This window comes from Natator depressus, chromosome 11 (assembly GCF_965152275.1).
Source record: "Natator depressus isolate rNatDep1 chromosome 11, rNatDep2.hap1, whole genome shotgun sequence".
Classification (NCBI taxonomy): Eukaryota; Metazoa; Chordata; order Testudines; family Cheloniidae; genus Natator; species Natator depressus.
In genome coordinates this window covers 9,828,432-9,852,412 of record NC_134244.1, presented here as the reverse complement: position 1 = coordinate 9,852,412, position 23,981 = coordinate 9,828,432, and the positions used below count along the sequence as shown (strand labels likewise).

Here is a 23,981-nt window from a genome sequence, read left to right as displayed (position 1 = left end):
CTCTGTCTCCTGGATTGTTTCACTGCGGGGCGGGGGGTACCTCTTCCAAAGCACATTCACCCCTTTGCTGGCAAGCATCTGATGCTCAAGTAGCTGTCTCATACCTGGGGAACCTGCATGCCAATTATGTACTGACTAGCTCTTTGTTACAGACAGTTAATAACAGGTCCCACTGATGAATTGAAAAGCATTGGTCTGGGAAGACTCTTCTCACCCCACTCCTTTTCTGAAAGCTGATGCTGCATAACAATTTAAATGAACCCTCATCACCAGTTTCTGCTTGTATTGGTTGTTTCATAGCAGCAGTGGAGACAACTTTAAGAAGTCACACATCAGCAGGGTAGAGAACACGTCCATTTACAGAGGAACGGTTGCTGTATGGAATAGGTTATTTCTGCCATGTATGAGCAGTAGTTTTATTGTTAAAAAAGAAGGCTGAATAGCTTCCATCCAGCTCTTTAAATCTGCAAGATGTGAGTCATTTTTAATTAAATTCGCCATTCTGATTCATACTATCCTCATCTCCAGAATGCTTTATTTATGTGTAATGATGTCATACCCACGAACCATTGGCAAGGTTGTGTGGTTGAGTCCATTCAGGTAGAAGTTTCAATGGGTTATTGAGAAGCGTCAGGTGCAACAGAATTCCCAAGAGGTTCTGGTAACAAAACAGGCAAAACCAGTCCTACCACTGTTACACTGCAGCAATTCACAGCCCTTCCTGGGGAATTGCTCCGTTTCTCAGTTATACGTTCTCCCCAGAGCGTTATAAATAATAGCACAAAATATTCTTTAGTTGTATTACAATAGTGTCTACGCCCATATAGTGGTTTCTTCCACTGAATGCTTTCAGAAAAAAGAACAGGAGGACTCCTGGCACCTTAGAGACTAACAAATTTATTTGAGCATAAGCTTTCGTGAGCTACAGCTCACTTCATCGGATGCATAGAATGGAACATATAGTAAGAAGATGTGTGTGTATATATACACACACACACACACACACACACAATCATGAAAAGGTGAGAGTTGCCATACAAACTGTAAGAGGCTAATTAATTAAAGATGAGCTATTATCAGCAGGAGAAAAAAAAAACTTTTGTAGTGATAATCAAGATGGCCCATTTAGACAGTTGACAAGAAGGTGTGAGGATACTTAACATGGGGAAATAGATTCAATATGTGTAATGACCCAGCCACTCCCAGATTGCTTTATAAACACTAAAGCTCAGAGCACCCATGTGCACCAGGAAAATATTATTGTTCCCATTCTACAGATAGAAAAACTGAAGTACGGGCAGCTTAAGTGACTTGCAGAGAGAGAGAGAGAGAGAGCCCAGAGGGCTACGCTCCCAAATTCTGTGGTTTAGCAACTTGTCCCACTCCCTGCCATTGCTTCCTAAAGTAACTAGCCACGGTGATGTTGGTGCTTGCTATCAGTGCTGTATTCACACTCAGAGCATTCTGGGGAAACGTTGCCGCACACGTAGAGGACAGGGTTTTTGTTCTAGTGTGATGATTGAGTGAAAAGGATGGTTTTGTAATTAAGAAAGAACTGGGGCTCCAGAGATTAGTATTGAGGTGGGAGCTAGGAAGGAGCCCCACTCATGGAAGAGGGCCCCATTGGCTAGGCACTGTACAGCCACCCAGTAAATCAGGGGTCCCTGCACTGGAGGTGTAACAGTGTAAGTAGCAAAAAGGTGGGTCCCAAAACCAGCTCTGCCCCAAACTTCCTGTGTGATATGAATTGCCAAAGGCGCTCAGCTCCCATTTTAAAAGACTAGATTTGCCAAGTGCTCAGCACCCAGCAGCTCCTACCGCGACACTGATGGCCAGCTACTCTCAAGATCTTTCCCCACAACCTGCTGGGCGCTTTCGAGAGTCCGCCCCCTTGTTTTACAGCCCAAGTGGGAGCTTAGTTTGTTTGAAAAAAAATCTGGTCCCTGATTGCAGGTGCTGAACTCCTTTTAAATATGTCCCCAGGTTACTCTGCAACTCAGGGCCCTCGCTGTAAAAATAAGGATGCAGAACTTCTTCTTTTCTCTGGTGGGGTGTTTATCTTGTCCACTTACACTCAAATGAGTTTATTTGATCAGCATTCCTTCCACCATTTGTCTTGCACACACTCCTTCCTTCCCCCTTTTATTCAGCTGTCTCCTCATGAGAAACGCTCTTTGGGCCAGCCCTGGCTTTTAGTATGTGCGTATAGCACCAAGCACCATAGAATCCTGCTGCCCCATCAGGGCTTGTAGGCAGTAGCAGAATATAAAATAAAGTATTCTTGCTGTGTGAACATATAGTGCCAAGCATCATGAGGTGCCAAGTGAGATCACAGCCTCTAGATTCTTCTGTTATACTGTAGTAATTTCTAAACACGTGATAAGTTTCATCTCATCTCTCTTGTATCTTATTTAGAGCATAGGAGCCTGACCCAGCTCTCACTCACACTGGTGTAAATCTGGATCAGGCATATGCCTACTTTATGCTGCAATCAGGGGGTAGGTGCAATAGGAGGTATATCTGAGCTAGCTTTCTGAGAACTAGTTCAGGTACCAGTGACAATGAAATCACAGCAGTGCACGCTTTGGCATGAAATGTACAAGCCCATCTGGGACCCTGGGTACTAGGCATAGGCCCAGGGTAAAGTCCGTGCCGCTACGGCAGCTTCACTGCTAAGGGCACCATGCTCACTAGATTGCAGCTAGCTCAGATATGTCCACATGTGCTGGAATCACACCTCTCATTGCAATGTAGACATACCCTAAGTCAGGGGTAATCAATTATTTTTTGTGAAGGTCCAAATGTCTTGGTCAAGGAATAGTCAAGGTCCAGATGCCAGAGAAAATACAAAAAAACCAACTGTAATAATAATTAAATACAAAGATTTTGCGGTTTGTTCAAATGTATCTAGCAGTCTGGATTTGGCCCTTGGGTCACCCGTTGACGACCCCTGCCCTAAGTCATCTGAAGTCAATGGAATTGCACTGGAGTAAGACTGGTGTAAAATGGGGAGGGGCATCAAGCCCCAGACCTGGAAGACAAGGTTTTTAGGTTCTGTGCTGGCTCTGTCACCAGCTTGTTGTGTGATCTTGGAAAGGCTCTAGACTTCTCTGCTTCAGTTTCCCCAGCTCTAAAATGGTGATAGCAAATGGCTACTTGCCTCCGTAGCCTGCTTGGAGATCAATGGTTGTGTGCAAATGAGAACGATACACGTGTTTACCGGCAGTGGAATGCTATTTTATTAGTAGCAGTATTGTAGTAGCACTTGAGTGCCAGTTGTGGCCCACAGCCCTCTTATGCTAGGTGCTGGACAAACAAAACAAGGGGATGTTTGCCCAAAGGGCTTGCAGTCTAAGACAAGAGATGAAAGGAAGGTGTTTGCTTCCCTTCCCTAGGAAGTACTGTACGACATTTGGCACTTAGTGAAAGGTTTCCTGCTTATTGATCCTGTTCACTAGTCTCTCTGCATGATCAGGCTGGTGCTTTCCCTTAGGAGTCTTGTTTTCCTAATATGCGGGGGGCTCTTCAGCTAGTTTGACAGAAAGTTGATATTTTGCAGTTGTATAACTGGAACAACCCACTCTCCCCTGCATGACTAATGGGGCCCCAGTTCTGTCATGTGACCTGCACAAAGAGAAAACAAGGGGCTGCTCATGCAGCCTTACACCAGCAGAGCACCACTGAGGACCTGACCTAGCAGGGTGAGGATAAGATTGATATGAGCTGCTAGATGTAACTTGGTTGAAAAATGTTTGGAAGTCCTGTGATCAGGTGTTGCCTGAGCGGGGGGGGGGGCAAGCGGGGGGAAGAGAGAGAGTGGGTTGACCAATGGTGGGTATATTGTACAGAGTGCGGCATAAAATACCACTTAAGTGGTATATAGCTCTTGTTCCAGATCTTTGCATGGAGGGGAAGGGGGGGGAGGGAGGATTTCACCCATTTTGCATTAAATAAGCATAAGTGAACCCTGACATATGCACCAGCATAGCTCACTTTGTCAAACATTCCACTGTTAGCAGGATAACCGTGTAACACTAGGGAGATACTACTGAGCTGGAGATCACAGGGATCCTGCAGGAGTACAAGCAAGAGTGGTGTGTACAGCAAGCAGCTTCTCCAGGGATAGTTTGGAGATGCCCAACACATAGAGGGGAAGGATATGTGGTTTAATCAATTTACATTTGGAAAATTACACCTTGTGAATTACAGTATTTTGGTAGGATCAGGAATAAGCCTATTGTTTTAATTTCTGCATCATTGCACAAATCATGAGATTGTGTCCCTGCTTTGGAGTACAGGTTAGTTGCCAAGTGGCTTAGGGCTACCCAGAATTCGCATGTTATCTCATGCTACTCTTCCATGAAGTAGAGAGTCTCTCTCTCACACACACACACTTTTCTAGACTGTATCATTTTCACCTCTGCAATACAACATTGAACATTGGGTCAGCATCTGTCATAAAAATAAAGGGAAGGGTAACCACCTTTCTATATACAGTGCTATAAAATCCCTCCTGGCCAGAGGCAAAACCCTTTCACCTGTAAAGGGTTAAGAAGCTAAGATAATCTCGCTGGCACCTGATCAAAATGACCAATGAGGAGACAAGATACTTTCAAAGCTGGAGGGGGGGGGGGGGACAAAGGGTGTCTGTTTGTCTGTGTGATGCTTTTGCTGGGAACAGATCAGGAATGCAGCCTTACAACTGTTAGTTAGTAATCTAGCTAGAAATGCATTAGATTTCCTTTTGTTTAATGGCTGGTAAAATAAGCTGTGCTGGAGGGAATGTATATTCCTGTTTGTATGTCTTTTTGTAACTTTAGATTTTGCCTAGAGGGATTCTCTATGTTTTGAATCTGATTACCCTGTAAGGTATTTACCATCCTGATTTTACAGAGGTGATTCTTTTACCTTTTCTTTAATTAAAATTCTTCTTTTAAGAACCGGATTGATTTTTCATTGTTCTTAAGATCCAAGGGTTTGGGTCTATGTTCACCTGTACAAATTGGTGAGGATTTTTATCAAGCCTTCCCCAGGAAAAGAGGTGTAGGGCTTGGGGGGATATTTTGGGGGAAGACATCTCCAAGTGGGCTCTTTCCCTGTTCTTTGTTTAACATGCTTGGTGGTGGCAGCATAGGGTTCAAAGGCAAGGCAAAGTTTGTACCTTGGGGAAGTTTTTAACCTAAGCTGGTAAGAATAAGCTTAGGGGGTCTTTCATGCAGGTCCCCACATCTGTACCCTAGAGTTCAGAGTGGGGAAGGAACCTTGACAGCATTGAGTCCAGCAGAATAGAAACAGGTCATTTAACATAAAGCCTTTAGCTGTCCCCGAGAAGGGGGTTGGCACCAAAGATTAGTTATACAGGTACTAGGAGGAATTATGGATGGAAAGCAGTGAAACTGAAGGAAAGTTGAGGCTGAATCTGTCAAAGCTTCCTGAAAGTGCAGTGTATTTGGCTGCAGAAGTCCCTCAAGGAAAGTGGTAGAACCCCATAGCTTAGTGCTTTCAAAGTTAGACTGAACAAAGAGTGATAAGTGTAGGGTAAGGTAGAATCCTGCCCTTGCAGGAAGGTTTTATACGTTACCTCTCGCTCCTATGAATCCAAGGAGCATGTGTGTCCTAAAAATGAGCTGCTGGGCCCTAGGAGTTCAAAGCATCAGTCATTGCTATCCTTTCCAAGCTCAAGCCATCATCTCCACAGTGCTGAAAGCTGTTCTGGAAAAGTACAGAGCAAGCTTAGCTGTAGGGCTTCTATCATTGAGCATTAGCCAATTGCTGTCATATCAGATTAGTTCAGTGTCACATTAGCACTCATTTATGTGAATGCAAATGCAGCATGACTGCCCCATAACGCTGATTGAATTATTGTTTACAGCCCCATAATCGGGATAATTAAAAGGAAGGTTCTGATTATGAAACCATGGACTTCCCCAAGGTGACTCCTCTTGCTGTGGCTGCTGCTTCTGAAGAGTCTAACTGGGAATTTTTTGTCCATTAGGGGTTTGGGCACCAGGGGAAGAAAGATGGAGGGTGTTTGGTTTTAGTGCAGTTATATGTAGTTATCACTGATGTAGCTATGCGATTGACAACCACAGAGGTCGATGTCCTCTATTGCACCAGAGAGTGTGTACAGTGGGTAGCAGCAGTGCAAGCTTCTCACCTTTTCCCCTCCCAATGCACCCCAACCCCAGCCAGAATCTCTCTCTCCATAAAGTGTTCTTGGCCTCTGAGGCGGCTTCACACAAGGGTATCATTTCTGTGGACACTGGTCCAGTAGGGAGCTGGACTGAGACTCACCCAACCCATTCCACAGATACAGGGGAGGTTAAAAAAATTATGCAGAGAATCTTATATACACATGGCTCAGTGTGCGACATGAGTGTATTGATGACACTAAGATGGCATGATGCAGCCCGAAATGCTTATGCAAGCTGACAAACACACAAGTTCTGTTCAACAGCTCCATGCTGCCTATTTTTCCTTAGGGTATCTGCAGATTTGAAGAGGAAAGTGTCTGTGCCCAGGATTCAAAAGCTACATTGGTCCAAGGGCCGTGATGTGTTAGAACAGGTCTTTGCTTAGGGTCAAGACAGCTCTGCTGGTCAGAGGAATCAGCGACTATTGGAAGGTCTGATGGTTCATGAGCCAGTAATGGAAAGCTATGCTCTAGTGACCCGTAGTCAGCGAGTGGTCATTGCCGGAGTCACTTTGACAGAACAGAGCAACACTTTCAAGGCCAGGAAAGGTTTCTATCCCTAAGCTTGGAGTGGTGATCAGAAACAAGCAGCTTTTAGCCCAAGTGCATCCATACCAAGTTTAACTTAAAAAAAAAAAAAAAAAAAGGGTGGCGGGGGAGGAGAAAGGAGTTCTCATGACTAACTCAAGTCATGGCTGGAACATTAAGTGGCTATTTGATGAATCTAACAAATTAGAAGAGATAGAAGAGACCAACTGGCTAGATGACTGAAATGTGGGGACAGTATATTTAGTCCAGTCCATGTTTCCAGTCAGCCTCACCTCAGTCCCTGGAAAAATCATGGAGCAGGTCCTCAAAGAATCAATCCTGAAGCACTTACATGAGAGGAAAGTGATCAGGAACAGTCAGCATGGATTCACCAAGGGAAGGTCATGCCTGACTAATCTAATCGCCTTTTATGATGAGATTACTGGTTCTGTGGATGAAGGGAAAGCAGTGGATGTATTGTTTCTTGACTTTAGCAAAGCTTTTGACACGGTCTCCCACAATATTCTTGTCAGCAAGTTAAGGAAGTATGGGCTAGATGAATGCACTATAAGGTGGGTAGAAAGCTGGCTAGATTGTCGGGCTCAACGGGTAGTGATCAATGGCTCCATGTCTAGTTGGCAGCCGGTGTCAAGTGGAGTGCCCCAGGGGTCGGTCCTGGGGCCGGTTTTGTTCAATATCTTCATAAATGATCTGGAGGATGGTGTGGATTGCACTCTCAGCAAATTTGCAGATGATACTAAACTGGGAGGAGTGGTAGATACGCTGGAGGGCAGGGATAGGATACAGAAGGACCTAGACAAATTGGAGGATTGGGCCAAAAGAAATCTGATGAGGTTCAATAAGGATAAGTGCAGGGTCCTGCACTTAGGATGGAAGAATCCAATGCACCGCTACAGACTAGGGACCGAATGGCTAGGCAGCAGTTCTGCGGAAAAGGACCTAGGGGTGACAGTGGACGAGAAGCTGGATATGAGTCAACAGTGTGCCCTTGTTGCCAAGAAGGCCAATGGCATTTTGGGATGTATAAGTAGGGGCATAGCGAGCAGATCGAGGGATGTGATCGTTCCCCTCTATTCGACACTGGTGAGGCCTCATCTGGAGTACTGTGTCCAGTTTTGGGCCCCACACTACAAGAAGGATGTGGATAAATTGGAGAGAGTCCAGCGAAGGGCAACAAAAATGATTAGGGGTCTAGAGCACATGACTTATGAAGAGAGGCTGAGGGAGCTGGGATTGTTTAGTCTGCAGAAGAGAAGAATGAGGGGGGATTTGATAGCTGCTTTCAACTACCTGAAAGGGGGTTCCAAAGAGAATGGCTCTAGACTGTTCTCAATGGTAGCAGATGACAGAACGAGGAGTAATGGTCTCAAGTTGCAATGGGGGAGGTTTAGATTGGATATTAGGAAAAACTTTTTCACTAAGAGGGTGGTGAAACACTGGAATGCGTTACCTAGGGAGGTGGTAGAATCTCCTTCCTTAGAGGTTTTTAAGGTCAGGCTTGACAAAGCCCTGGCTGGGATGATTTAACTGGGAATTGGTCCTGCTTCGAGCAGGGGGTTGGACTAGATGACCTTCTGGGGTCCCTTCCAACCCCGATATTCTATGATTCTATGATTTCACTAGAGAGCTTTATTCCAATAAACTACTAAAATTGCTTCTCTTTCCCCTTACCCTCTCCTCATTTTGTACAGTAAGAACAATGGTAGCTCAACAAAGCCTTTTACCTATAAATTAGTTAGTCCCATGTTGTGTATTCACATTTTGCAAATGAATCTTTCAGGGACTGAAAATGTGTCTAGCACCTAGATTTCCATGCTTAGGGAGCTGTCTGCCCTTCAGGAGACACGTAACTGCAGCAGATGCTAGTGGGAGTTCCACATATGCACTGAAGAAAGAACCTGACCCTTTGGAACTGCCTTTTGAAATGAATAGCGGTGGTGCCAATATGCAGAACACATTGTTAGAGCTATGCCAGGGAATGACATACTCATCTCTTGGCTTTTCAAGGATCCATGAGCGATTTTGGCAGAGCCTCACATCAGGAGCCATTTATTCACCAAACATTGACAAAGTGGAGTTGCTTTGTAATATAAAGACATTTAGCAATCCAAATAATTAGTCATTAGTTGAAAGCTAATGATAGTTTTGACTGCAAGCAATTCATGTGATCATCAAGGCAGAACTCTTGCTGAGCTCACTTCCATTCAGGGTGCCAGGTTCTTCCTTCGGGGAGAGAGGTTGTTCAGGAGAAGGTTATTTGTGGAACTTAGTGTCTTTGAGCCAATGTATCGATCACTCAGTAGAGATGACTTCAGTGGGACAACGTAGCAGAAGATCCTCTGGCATAGCTCCTGTTTCCTAGACACTGGTTGTAAGTTTGCAGTATTGTTGGACCCAGGACATTAGAGAGACAAGATGATGAGGTAAAGAAGAGTTCTGTGTAAGCTCGAAAGCGTGTCTCTTTCATCAACAGAAGTTGGTCCATATTACTTCACCCATTGAATATGACACTCTCAACTAATGAGACAGTCAGCAGATCTGTTGTGACAGATTTATTAACAGAATTCATAGTCTAATTTATTAAACACAAGGTGGGTGAGGTAATATATTTTATTGGACCCACTTCTGTTGATGAGATGATCGCTCTCTCACCAGTAGAAGTTGGTTCAATAAGAGGTATTACCTCACCCACCTTGTCTCTCTAATAGCCTGAGAGGAGTACAGCTACAGCTACGCTGAAGAGCCTGATTTATGAAAAACCAACAGCCAGAACTTGGTGGGGGAGGTCTTCAATCACTCCAGGTTACAGCATGGCTTTGTGGAGAGGTGTGCCCGAGAAATAGCACATTGGCAAGATGGCCGGGTTTAGAAATGTGACAAAAGTACCGATTGAGGAATATTTTCAACCAGATTTATGCAGATGGCCCAGAGATGGGGAAGGGAGACTCATAGGCGTTTTATATATATAGTAAATCGAACAGCTGGATTTTGTAGCAAGATTAAGGCTGGGTCCTTGGAATCCAGATGGCAGTGAATCAGTGACCAGACATCACAGCACACGGCCCTCATCCTTGGCTTAGGCACTGCCCTGAAGAGGTCTCCTCATCTTCTCCCAACTGGCACTTGGTAGAATGTTGGTCTTGACCCTCAAAATACTTTATGTTCTTGCTTTAATGGTGCCAGAGTTATGTCAGGGGGCAAAGGAGGTATACAAATCCTTTTCCAACAGAAAACAAACAAAGCAAGCAAATACTTTACACACACCACTTGAATCACCAGTTACATCTGGTGATTACTCAGGTTGTGGGAAGAACACAGCACTGGCAGATTTGTTCTCAAATTGTACATCTTTATACAAATTTTTTCACAGGCACCAAGTGTGCTGTACAAAGACCAGCACCGGCAAGGCAAGGTGCAGCCCAGTTAAGATTGGCCTGGCTCATTCCCTCTGCTTCTGCAAATGGAGGGGACTGAGAGCTGGCAGACTGCCCTTGGGGAACAGGGAGTGGAGTAGAACCTCTGTAGCATCATCTCCTTCCCTCCTCCTAGGAGACTGCAGAAATCCTTCTGCTTGAGCTTTGAATGAAGCAAAGTAGCTCCACAGAGCATGAGGGAGGCTGGAGCCATGGACCATCCATTCTCTGCAGCATCATTCTCTGCTCAACTCCCAGATTAGCCAATGCTACTATGACTCCAAGGAAAGGGGCCATAGAATGGTGCAGAGGGGCTGAGCTTTCCCTATAGACACCTCCAGGATTCTTTGACTTTTTCCTATGGATCTGCAACACTGGGAGGCCTCACCGCCAGCTCACCCACCTGAGGAGACTATCAGGTGATAATTGGTAGGCTCTGTTCCAGCAGATTATCCTTCTTAAATCCCTCTGTCACTCAGAGCTCTGCTGCATACAGACCTCCTGCTATTTCCCTGTTCCATCAACTCAAGGGGAAAGCATCAGCCTTCTGATGCTGAGTTCAAACCTTCTGCACACAAGTGCAGGGTGCTGCCTGCGACAGGGAGATTTTTCCATTGCTAGGGCACTGCTTGTAATTAGCAATGCTATTAGCAGAGAGTTGTCAGTGTCATAGTACCACTGGGGCCATGTTTGTCTTTGCCCCAGGACACAATCCAAATGCTTGGCGTGTCAAGAAATGTAATGTATCTCCACTGTTATTCTTTGCTGTTGTAGTTTTAACCTTAATTGACATAGCCACAGTCTCTTGATTGCAAATGAATCTGCAAGATAGCCTTTAGCTTTCCATACTGCTCCAGGAGATCCACAGTGGAATCTCTATTGCTCATTTTGCATGAATCTGCCCTGGTTATGTCCACAACCCTGTTGCAGTAGTTCAGTTGTACACTGCAAGAGTGCGGTCAAGATGTTTTTTGATAGCGCAGCACTAGTCATAGAAGCGGTGTACTGGACCCCAGCATTGCTGATGGGTGCAGTTTAAGGCTGGACCATGTTTTTGGAAATAGTTGCTTTAAGCTTGGAGGAGTTAGGTGCCCTCACAGCTGCATGCAGTCAGATGCCCTCACAGCTTACTTTATATCTGAAAGATTAGGATAGTGTCCTAGGCAGACTGATGCACGTAAGCAAAAATACAGGGTGGCAGGGATGCTGGAACAATTTGTATAGTGGGGGTCCTGAGAGTCATTGAATCAAACTGTAAACCCCGTATATAATGGAAATCACTTCAAGCCAGGGGGTGCAGCAGCTCCCCCCATGCACCCCTAGTTCCAGCACCTATGCAGAGAGGGTTGGGTTAACTGAGGGACATTCAAGTTTTTTTGCAGGATGTATGGGGGGGGGGGACAGGCAACAGGACAATGAAGCCTTGCCTATTAACAACTTTGATGATGATAAACAATTTTGAAAGTATAACTATGCAGTCTGCATTAAAGAGCTCTGAGCACTTTCCAAATATAAAGGGGACTATTGAGAGGTCAGTTTAGGTTGCATGAACACAACCCTATTCATCTAAAAAGTTTTCCATTACATTGGGGTTTTAGATTCAATGCAGTTTGACTTTTTGAACAGTTTAACACTCACCCAGCCTTCGTGGTTTGCCCTACATACCCATTCCCCTCATCAAGAGACTCACTCACATGCTCTCCTTAGGAGGAGTTGGAGCAGTTTTGCCAGCTCTTGTGGCTTTATCACAAGTCTCAAGCTGCAGCTCCTGGAGTCAAGTGATGAGAGAATTTCTGCTTTCGTTTTCAAATTAATGAAAGGTTCTTGTGTTTGTGGTAGTAGAGAAAGCTTGAAAATCCAAATCCCAGTGGCTCAAAAAGCCAGAGGCAAATAGAAAACTTGGACTGTATTATTATTTAAACATTTGTGAATTTTGAACACTTGAGGATAGTGATATCATTGGAGTCTCAGGCTGATTTACATTTGGACTCTAAAAACGCTTTCCTTTCAGAACTCCTGCCTCTTCCTCACCTCCCCATCACATGCAGCTGAGCCACCATTTTACAAGTTATTGCATTGCAATAAAAAAAAAAAATAGAAAAGACAACACTATACAATGAAACCTGACAAAGTAAGGCAACCCTATGATATTGGCTACCAGACCCTAGCTGCACAGAGCATTTGTCATAGAAGTAAATGTTTGTGACACAAAGTGGAATTCTTGTCAGATGCCATTTGATGTTATGCTTAGCTAATTAGGATCGCAACTGGACCTGAATAAAATTTTGCTACAGAAAACAGCCTTAGATGAGGGTCAACATAGATTAGGATTCCCTCTCATGAAGTGCATGGACTCACCACTGATTTACAGGTTTCAGAGTAGCAGCCGTGTTAGTCTGTATCCGCAAAAAGAAAAGGAGTACTTGTGGCATCTTAGAGACTAACAGATTTATTTGAGCATAAGCTTTCGTGAGCTACAGCTCACTTTTAGTCTCTAAGGTGCCACAAGTCCTCCTTTTCTTTTCACTGATTTACAGGTACACTTGTAATCTATTGGAGAATGGGTTGTACAGGGTCTACCAGTGGCACAGGATAGTAGTTTGTTACAACCCTACTTAGAGAGCGTTAATAGCCTGAATGTTTAGCTCTGGAGGTTTCCACTTCAATCCCAGGCGTGTCAGCCAAGGTGGTGACTGTCACACCCCCCAAAGAAAGGTTAACATCCAGCACCCAAACTTTTATCTAGGGTTGGTGAAACAGAGTCCTTCAGGATGACTTTCTAAAGCCAACTTCATCTTCACCAGAGTTCCACTGAGCCATATTCAGAAGTACGAGAGTAGCTTGAGGGCAGTCCAAGTTTATATAGGTGTAACGGCAATGGCTCACCATAGACAATGGAGTCCCTCCAGATTTACAGCAGTGTAACAGAGCAGCAGGTAGCTCGTGACTTTAGGAGAGTTATAAGGGAGGAATTTAGGTCCCTGGACTTCCTTTGGGTGTTCCCGGGAAGAGAGGAGCAATCAGCTCCTTATTACACCCCGTGGGGTGGGAGGGAAAACTCTTACTCAAGACAGTTTAGTGAGGAGGATGAACTCCACTATGAGCACGTACAGAGTTGTGAGCAAAGACACCAAGTGGCAGGTGCTACAGAAAGCTTGTGTATTAAGAGGGTCTCTAGCAGGACAGCACGAAGGTTTCAGCACCTCTGTATAGATGTCTGGGCAAAACACAGACTATTTACTTGGTGGGGGGCAGGGCTGGAGGGGAAGAGAGGGCCACCAGGGCCACCTAAAGCCTCAGTGCTAGACATCAACCAGGGCTGGTTTTAACTGGTGAGGGGCAGGTAGGAGGACTCTTGTGAGGAAGCCAGTCTCAAAGTTACTGATTATTTACCTGGCTGAGACAAGGCCGTATTGCGTAAAACAAAATAAAGACACACTAACCCTCATACCCACAGCAGCCTGCACAGGTAAATAATCCTACACTTTTGTGTTATCATCTGCCAATTTGCTTCCAGAACTTTCAGTGGGAGACTCCCACTCACTCCCAGAAAGGGTCTCACTCAGCATTATTAAACAGCCTCCTCATTAACTGCCATGAGTTTGGCCTCTCAGCTGCAGTTAGGTTAAATCTTACTCTTAGGAAGTCATTTGGACACCTGGATGTCAAAGCTGGCTATGTAACACCTCTCCTGGAGGATGTGAGAGCAGCCTATAGCATTAGGGCTTGTCTTCAGTGCAGCAGCTATTGCTAGTTAGCACACCTAAGCTAGCCTCGTGCAAGTCAGTGCCCTCACTAAGGTTCCCCAGAGTGACTAGATTAGCTGTTGATAAATTGCTGTAACTCACACCTCTGCATCCCCACTTCATTACCAGCTCAAGCGTCAGCACCACTCCAGCACACCCCACTCCCCCTCCGCCAGCTAGTTCAAGTTTAAAGCACCACATAACTCCAGCTGGAGAGTTGCATGCAGCTAGCAGTCAGGTTAGGGGAAACACTCCCAGTAACACAGCAGCAAAGACAAAGCCCTATAAAATAATCACTCACTATAGCACTTCCATCTGTCGATCCCAAAATGCTGTAGAAAAGAGGGCACAGTTTATACAAAATATCACAATGCACACACAGAACATAGAGCCAAACTGACCCCCTTCCTAGAATGCAGATTTATCAGTTACTAAAACAACAATCACACCCAGCTGGCTATCCCTAGAGCGTCCCACAGCCCTGCCTTCATATTTGTTCCTCATAGTCTCCCAAAGGCTCCAAGCCCTTCTGATTCGCTCGTTGATGCTAAGTGAATACACCTGCTTGTATAAGTGAGCAGCAGTTTACCTTGCACCTTCATGTGGTGGTCAAGCAGCTGGTAAAGGAGTTTCACAGCAGACTCCTGCCTCTCTCTGCAGGGATGCAATCTGCTGCCCTGTGACATCTGCACATAGGGGTCAGCCCTTGGTGTACTAGAGGATGGGCCTCGCTGGTCCCACCAGACTCCAAGACCTCCTGGACTATGATCAGAGGGACTGGGTAAACCCCACAGGGCTCAGCCAGAGAATGAGGCTGCCTGCCCTGCACGTCCCCTATTGTGTGCTCCAGGCAGTAAGGGCAGCCTTCCCTCTTGCTTCTCTTGCTGTCCTCAAGTGAGTCCTGCAGGAGGGTGCACCCCACTCAACCCTGGCCCTCCAGTCACTGGGCCCCATCCCGCAAGCCTCCCTGGCTGCCCATCATGCCACCTGAGCTGGTGCCACAACATCCACCTCAGCACCGTGCCCTCAGAACACCTGTACACGCTCGTGTTTCATATCATCCACGTCTTCACCCTCATGTCCTGCCCTGACACCAACTGGTAGGACCTGTGACCACGTGAGGAGGGCAAGGAACCCCAGTGGACCAGCCTGTACTCCACTCTGGTTCCAAGGCTGGCTGTGGATTTTAGGTGGTGGCTCCTCCACAGAGCTGTGAGTGCAGGTGTGTACCTAGTGCAGTTCACGAACCCCTGCAAACACCAGGTTGCAGCCCCTCTTCCCGCTTCTCCAGAACCTCTTACCTTGGGTCTGGCTGCACTTCTCCCTGCACCTCCTGATTTATGCATACTCCATTCATAGCCACAAAGTCACAGGATCTCCTCATCAACCTCCTCCCTGGTGCTGGCCAAGGGGGCCGTCCATCACTCCAGGAGGAAGAAGCTGGAACGGGGGACGGGGGTGTGTATGCTCTGCAGCTGTGGGCCTATTTCTGGTCCCTTGTCTGCTCACATCTCCAGGCAAAGTTCCTCATGGTAGGGTCCGCTTACTTCTTCGATGCCTCTGAGGAGCCCTGGGTGCTGTCTGGGGTTCTCTGCTCGGTGTCCCCCTCGGGTTCCCTCATCTTTAACCTTTGACTTCACTCCCAATCCTATTTTCTCTTTTGTTGTCCCAAGTATTCACTTGTGTCCTGGGCTTAGTGGCTCCTCCCTGTTAGTTGAGGGAGTGGGCCTTTAGTTTTGGGTGGGCCTAGACCTGCCTGTCCCCATACTTGCAAATGGTACGAAGGGATCAGCTTTCCAAGTGCATCCCCCCATAATGGGTCAGAGTATGAAAAGAGCTCAGCTGCCATATGGACACCGAAACAGGGGCCAGGTTTCCAAAGCCCCAAACACACTGAGATATTTTGAAAATCTGGCCTCTTATTTTGGTGTTGAAATAGGAGCAGAGCTTTTTCTGAAAATGTGGCCCCATTTGTGGGTGCTGAGCCCTTTTGGGAATCTGGCTCATGGTGCTATTTGGTGGAAGATCTCAAAGTGCTTTGCAGTGGTGCAGAGGTATTATTAGACCTTGTTCCATCAAGAGGAAACTGAGGCACAGTGAAGTCAAGTGACTGCCAGATGCTACAGAGCAAGACAGGGGCAGAACCAGAACCCATGTCTGCTGACTCCCAGTCCTAGGCTCTATCCACTGGACTCTATTTCCTCTCATATAAAATTATGCGGTAAAAATAACATAGAAAATCTTCATTAGATTATCTACACATGGAAACATATACATGGTGTTATAAATTATGCTAATGTGTAAAAATTCCCAGTAACGAAGTACATCCATGCACTGGCGTTTGCCACAAACAAAATTTAACAGCTGTCTAATTCCATTGACGTCAGTCGGAGTGCCACAGATGGAAGAGGTGCAGAATGTGTAATAAGAGATGCACAGGGCGGATTAAAGAGAACTGAGTACAGAGAATGACTGGAACCTAAACTCATCCTTAAAATAGAAGACCTCTTATTTTACCCATGGGCATGTGCAATTTACAAATGTCAAGCAACTCTGACCTACGTAAAAACAGCCAGTTATAACCTGAAAGATGAGTCCTAAAAGACTGTGGGCTGCTATCCCCACAGTATTGGAGCATGTCAGAATATTTAACATATCTTCCCCACAGCCCTGAGAGGTAGGGCTATGCTACTGTCCCCATTTTATAGATAGGAAACTGAGGCTCAGAAAGACTTGCCCAAGGTCATATGGAAATCAATGGCAGAGCAGGGATTTGAACCCACACCTCCCAAATCCTAGGCTAGTCACTTAATCACTGGACTGGACTGTCCTGCCTCTTGTTGATAGGGGGAGATACATCCTCCCTGGCTTTTTGTGGGCAGGGTTGGTCAACATAATCACACAAGGGAGGTGGGACTCCCCAGCACTGCCACATACTCGCTTTGCAACACATCTTACTCCCACTGAAGTCTATGGCCAGACTTGCTTTGATTTCCCAGAGAGCTGGATCATACCCTATATTACTATAGTAAGACACATCACCTCCCAGTGCCTCAATTTACCCTTCTGTAAACAACATTGGAAATCCCCCCTGAAGCTGCCATGGGGTGGGGATTACAGGCTAGTGGGCCTACCCACAACAAAACAAATGCAGGGAGGGGAGGGAGACTTCATGGGTTCTGGTGGCTCAGCTGCATACTTCTTGAGGCCAGTTATTCTCATGAAGATCACCTAAAATCACCCAGGGTGCACATGCATTTCCCCCCTCTCCCACTGCTGAGGCGGCTCCCACAGTACTAGCCCAGGCAAGAACATGGAGCTGGTGGCAGCTCAGGGTTGGGGTGGGGACGAGAGGTGAGCGCCCAGGTCCTGCCTGCTGATACGGCTCCAGGTGGAGGCATTTGAAATAGAAAACTTGTCTCCCTCCCTGCCCCTCCTCTCCATCTTCACCTTTCAAAGCCATTTGTTTGTATCAGGCCTTCTCCACACACACACACACACACACACACACACACACACACACACACACACACACACACACACACACACACACACACACACACACACACACACACACACACACACACACACACACACACACACACACACACACACCAGAGCCGTGGTGGCCCCTGGAGGCCAAGCTGCATCCTCCCTGCTGTTTATTGGTGGAAAGGAGGCAGCTCCTCCATCTCTCTTGCCCCTATCTTATCTGCAGTGTCGTCCTGCCCTCTTCCCCTTTCCCCATCTGCTGTACCCCTCGCCCTTCAGCCCAGGCCTCTACCTTCCTCTCATGAGAAGCGACGCGTGGGGAGGCATGCAGGGTGATTTCCCTCCCTCCCCCGATTTCTGCCTTCCATTTGGCACAGAAGTTTTCAAACTGTGGGGTGCACCCCTCTCGTTTGAAAACCATCACCTCCTGCCAGGAGCTGGTGGATCGGAAGCTGGGTGGAGGCATCCAGCGCACTCGGGGCCCTGGCTCTCCGTGCTGTGGGAGCTGGGGTGCTGGCTGGCCGCCAAGCAGCCCTCCCTGCCCTGCTCCCCAAGCCAGGCCACCTCTGCATGGCCGGGTGCTCCCCAGGCAGGGCAAGCAGCACAGCTCCGAGCTGCACCCCGATGCGCTCTTCCTTCTCCCCTGAAGGAGCCCAGTGCTGACTGGCGATGCCCCTGCTGCTGGCCCCTGCCCGCAGAGCCCAGCTGCCATGAGATGCTCCCCGAGGTGCTCGCTCACCGCTGCCCTGGCACTCCTGGCTCTGCTGCTGCTCCTCAGCCCAGAGGCGACATGTGGGGCAGTCACGTGCCCCCCTTTAAATTGTGCCCCCTACCCTCAAGAGTTACACGTTGTCTCTGCCTCTCACCTCCTCTCTGTGCCTGTGTTCGCTCATTAATCACCTCCCTGGGTACCCATCCTGCGGCTACGCTCTCATCCCGTGCCGGCATGGCTGGACTCGGGGCCGCCTGCAGTGAAGAAGGATGTGCTGTCTGTGCTTGACACAGCACTTCCTCCATCTGATTGGAAGGCACCTCTGAGCCCAGCTGCGCCGCTTCAGAGCCATGTGCTGGCACCTCCGAGGAAGGCCTGGCATGGAAGCAGGGGGTTCTGAGCAATGACTGTTCCTGAAAGAGGTGCCCAGGTCCAGCCCTACTGTGAGTCAGGTACCACACCTAAACAGCCAGACCGCTGCGAGGTTACTCTCCAGGAGCATCTGTGGGCAGCAGTGGAGACTAACCCTTACCCACCCATTGCTTTTTTGGAAGGCTCTGGTCTTTTTGTGGCCTGTTTCCTTGCGGGTGTGTAGCAGCACGCTGAAGGGGCGGATGAGTAGCACAGAGGGGAAGGTGAGTGTATAGCAGAGGTAGATGGGAGGCGCGTTGTGGGGTTTATAGCAGAGAGGGGAGCTGGCAGAGGTCCAGCAGCCCAGTTCTGCATTAGTGAGGAACTGGTGAATGGCAAGAGCGTGTGCTTTGCTCAGAAAGGGCAAATGGATTCCACAAGTGCTGCTGGGTGACCGGAAGAGGGGCCCTGCATATAAATGCCTGGAGCTTTTGAGACTGGCACAGGGAGCACAAAAGCAGCAGACCAGCGGCACCATTCCATGTGACAAAGAGTCGGGGAGAAAAAGCCTCACTCCTAAATAGATTTTTCCCCTCTTTGTTGTGGCTGCAGCTACTCGTTGCCATGGCACCTCAATTAGCCGAAGAGGCAAACGGATTTAACTGCCCTGGCTTCAGTGGAGTTATGCTAGGGTTGAATTTGGCCCACAGATTTTAATCACCATCCACTAATGACAAGATCCGACGGGACTGCACTGATTTTATTTTCTCATAATTTATGACAATGCTCTGGATGCAGACTAACTTTTCCGGCTCAATGTTTATTATTGATTCACTTTGCTTTGCAACAGGAAGAGCGAGCGCCATGATCAACAGACTGCGGGGGCGGCAGGTGTCAGTGCAGCTGGTGTCCTACGCCGGAACGTTGGGCCTGATTCTCCTCTCCCTCACACTAGGGTGACTCCATTGACTTCAGCAGTTATTTACACCCGGGGAAGTGAGAGGAGAATCCAGGCCCACTGTGTTGCAGCTGCTTATGGAAGCCTCCCACCGTTAGCCCGCGACGCCTTGCAGCAGCAACAATGCACGCTGCCTTTCCTCCCTCTCCATTATCCCTGGGCACAAAGCTGTGATGAGTGCAGGCAAGACAGAGGCTTCTTCGGCCATGATTCCAGCAGCTCCCGAACCAGATGTGGAGCCTTAGCAATAAAAGGAACCAGAGGGTTTGGTGAGTATCCTATCTGTTATGGGATACTTGCCATGCAGCCAAGGTCAAAGAGCTTCAGTTCCTGCATGTTGCTTTGGGCCTTTATAGAGAGCAACAGGCCAGCTGCCACACCTGGATCTGCACACCCACAAGGCCTGGGCATGCTCCGATTTGGAGGCTTTGGCCCCACCTCTAATTCATACACTTACTAGGATCCACAGGCCTCCTTCACCTTCTTATATCTGCAGCAGGAATTCCACTGGCCCATGGGACTGGCTTTTAGCCAGCTGAGTGGGATAGCCACTTGATGATCATACTTTCCTTGTCCCCTGCCCAGCACCAGACTTGGTTTGCTAGAGCATAGGCAGCTGGGAACGCAATTTATTTTCGGTCGTTACCTTAAGCCAGCTCTGAGCCGGAGCAGCCATGGCCCTTGGCCTAGCCCTTTTAATTACAGGGATGGGAGCTAAGGAGACTAAGAAAGATGAAATGGAGTGTCCCAGCAGAACGGCAGGGTAGTTCTGGACAAGGACCATTAATGAAACATCTTTGTTGCTGTCTCATGCTCTTTTGTGGGTCCACAAAACTCAAGAGAATCTGTTGCTATGTTCCTGTGCCGCTCACATTGATCAGATGCTGGTATCATATCAGTTTAGACTGACCATTGGTGCATCACCGTTAAAACAATGGGCTCTCTACCAGCAGAACCATTGGCCCCTCTGTTTCTCTTGCCAGTCATATGCCAAACTAGGCCTCAGCAGCAGGGGAGAGAGAGAGATGACAACCATAAACCCTTGTGACGGACAAAGGGTCACCTTTACTCCAGGTGCAAAAGGGTGACACTCCATTGAAATCAACGTCAGTGTCCATTTGCCTCAGTAAAGAATTTGGCCCCCAGTGCGCATGCTCTGTTCGTAATGGTAATGCAGGAACTCTGCTCAGAGCCAGGACTCCCAATAAAAGGCTTGCAGGGCAGAGAATTGCACAGCAGCGCCCGCAGCAATGTGCAGAGCACATTTCATCATGAAGAATCACAGAATGGATCATTCCCTCACCGCCAAAAAGCAGCTGCCTCCGTGGAATAGGAACGGGCATCAGCAGCACAGCAGATGCTGTGGGGAACCGGAGATGACAGAGCTGAGCTCTCATTATTTGGGACTGCAAATAATCCCCCCTCACATTCTCCCCCATTTCCTTCTTTCAAATAGGCCCTACACTGCAGAGAGGCCTTTCGTATCTTTCAGCAATACCATTTCATAGGCCCCATCCTCTTGAAGGCCAAGGAAGATTGGATGGAAGACCAACCGACTGAACTGGAGACCATATATGCTGTCTCTTTTTGGTCCAGAGCGGTCGCTGTTTCACGAGCCAGGGACAGAGCGAGTTGGCGTAGCAGTACGTCCTGCTCCATCCTCTCCTACATGGGTTTGAGGCAGGAAATCAAACCCAGATCACCTGCATATCAGGGCAGAGCTTTCACAGCCCCTGGGCCAGCTCTTTCATCATATGACGCATGGATTACTTTCGTATTCGATTTGGGTTCCTTCTAACTATGTGATTACAGTGCAGAATGTAGTTTGTGGGGAAATGGGTGGGGGTTACAGCAGAAGTGTTTCCACGGTTGCCTGTCCTCATCATTGCAGGGCTTGCTGTCTTAGGAACCCAACCAGGAGAAAGCAGGGAGTGCAGGTCACTGAACCTCTCTGGGTCTCTCAATCAGTTGCTATAAAATGGGGATAACAGGGCTTTCCCGCCCTTGTGAGGTGCCTTGAGATCCTTGAATGAACATTGCTGTAGTATGCAAAATAGCATGGTGGGACGGGGGGTCCCAGCTGGGTCTAACTGCTTTGTAAGGGAGGGAAGAGATGAATTGTAATAAGGGAGAGCATTGCTACATCACTCCTCTCTCTTAAAGGGCTCTGGAGAACTGTGATGTTGCTCCAGTTGGGCCAATAGCAGACTGGCTGTGAAAAGCCTTTTTTGCTTCCTTGAACTCTGACTGCGAGTTTTTGTTTGTTTGGGATTTGAGCTCTGGAAGGCTTTAGGGTTCAGCCCAGACCAGTAAGGGCCTGCGTCACTGCCTGCCCTGCAACTCTCAATGCCTTAAATGCTGTGCTGCTGTGGATCACAGTCCTGATACCAATGGCCACCATGCAAACATGCAGGTGACACCTGGCTTCCACTGCTCAGTTACTCTTTGCAGGGGTTGCTCAACACCCCACCGTCCTGAATTTCCCCAAAACTGCCTGCCATGTAGTGTCCAGCCCCTCTCACTTAACACTTACAGAAGTTATTAAGGTCCTTGCTCCTTTAAAGAGACAGTACCCACCAGCTTATTATCTTAACTGGGGTTAACAAACCCTCTGTTTTAATCAAAGCACTGAATTAGTTTATAGTAAAAGTAAAACAAGTTTATTAAACAAGAAGTTGTAGGTATAAGTAATACCAAGTATAAGGAATAAAGAGAGAAAGGGTTGCAAGCAAAGAAAAGTAAAAATAGATTTCTAAGACTAAAATCTGATTTAACAAACCAGAGTCTCTTGTTCAAAGGAGTGTTTCTCACCAAGTCTCTTTTCCAGCATGGCTGACCAAACTCTCTACCTTCACAGATCCTAAAGTGCTCAGTTCCTTTGTCTCCTCAAGTGAAGAAAGCCAAAATGGTTTTTTCTCTCTCCTTATGTCTTTCTAAGTTTATTGATCCTGCTTCAAGAAGCAGGAAGGCTTTCTGGGGTGCAGTCTCCATCCCCCATCGAGATGGTTAAGTGATGACCTTTCCCCACTTGCTCTCCTGATGGCTTTGTTTACCTTGCATGTTTGGTTTGGGCATGCTTTGCGTAATTTACATTGGAGACACATGCATGCAGGGGGAACCACATGCCTTTGTCTGGAACAGGCCTGACTTACGCACTGCTTGCCAAATACATTTTAAGAATATATTTCCAGCACATATCTATGAAGTCCTTTGTACATACATCACACACAAATATTAATGATCGGTGAGTTTTCCAGCGATATATTACATGCCACGTTTTGGGTACATATCATGACAACAATGTGCCAGGGAGCATTGGGGTGCTCTTATACTCACAACAGCCCTCTGGTCCTAAATTTGTGGGCTACTCCTCATTTGCTTGTCTCTACCAAACATACCCAGGCTCAAATTCCCATCTTTTCAGCACATTTTATTACTTTGCTGAATGCTGTTGCTGAATACAGCCGGGTGATCACTGCAAGCTTGCTTGGCTGGTTATCTCTGAAAAAAGACTCATTTCTAAATGGTGAGACACGAGAAGTGACAAGCCCATTGCAAGCATCTGGCTAGCCGGCACTTCATACCTCATTGACTGGCAAGTCTTTTTTTGATACCAGGGTTGTGAACAATGAGACAGGGAGGAGAATGAATCTACAGGGTTTGCAGGGAGAAACATACAGGAGTAAATCACAGCAGCCAGTATGACTCTCAGAGCTCTGAATGGCTGAGGATTAGGGAGGGGCTGATCCAGAACCTACTGAAATCAGTGGAAAGACTCATATTCACTTCAGTGGGTTTGGATCAAGCCGTAAAAGAAGCAGCTGCAGCCACCTGTGCAGTGATAAACAAAGACAAGAAAAAGGAGAAATACTAGCAAAGCCCTTAAAAATGGATTGAGTTTCTGAGCATGGAGGGAGGCGGGGACAGGGGGAATTAATCCCAAAAGCAGCTCAGATCGCACCTACTCATTTGAATCTCAGGTCTTTGAAGAAGATAAAAGATTTGCCATTGAGGTTTATGCAGTGGAGATAATGCTGTAATTCAGACACTATAATCAGTTCTATATCAAAACCCAGCATATTGAATTATACCTTTCGAGTAGCCTAATATTTCCATCCCACAAGATCCTGCCTTATAAGATGTGTCCGTTAAGCAAAACTTGTTCTGTGCAGGTTCCGTCTGAACATTAGATAAACACCCGCAGACACTTTGTACCAAAACGGCTTGTTGCTGAGCACCCTTGCCTGGTGCTAGAGCTGCCCCTGCTAGTGCTGTCACATGCGAGCTTGCTACCAGCTTCGGACCTCTGTTTCAGCAGGCTTGCAGGAGAGCTGTGGAAACGCTCCCCAGCCTGGATTCAGTGAACCATTCCTATTTGACGCAGCACTTAAGCACGTGCTTAAAGCTAAGCACATTTGCCTACATGCCGTGCTGAATTGGTGCCTCTGTGCTGAAGGCCAAACTGGGCCCGTCCTCCCTTTGTGCAGCACAGCTCCCCTGGACACCCTCTGAATTTGTGCACACAGATCGGGGGAGGGGTGTGTGTGTCAGTTTAAGGCTGGTGCAG

General features: G+C 47.3%; 1 protein-coding gene across 7 annotated transcripts in view; it reads left to right on the top strand.

The window, feature by feature from the left end:
• The window catches only part of LOC141995752 (uncharacterized), a 96,131-nt gene that overhangs the window by 1,385 nt on the left and 70,765 nt on the right, over nucleotides 1-23,981 (top strand). The window lies entirely within an intron of this gene.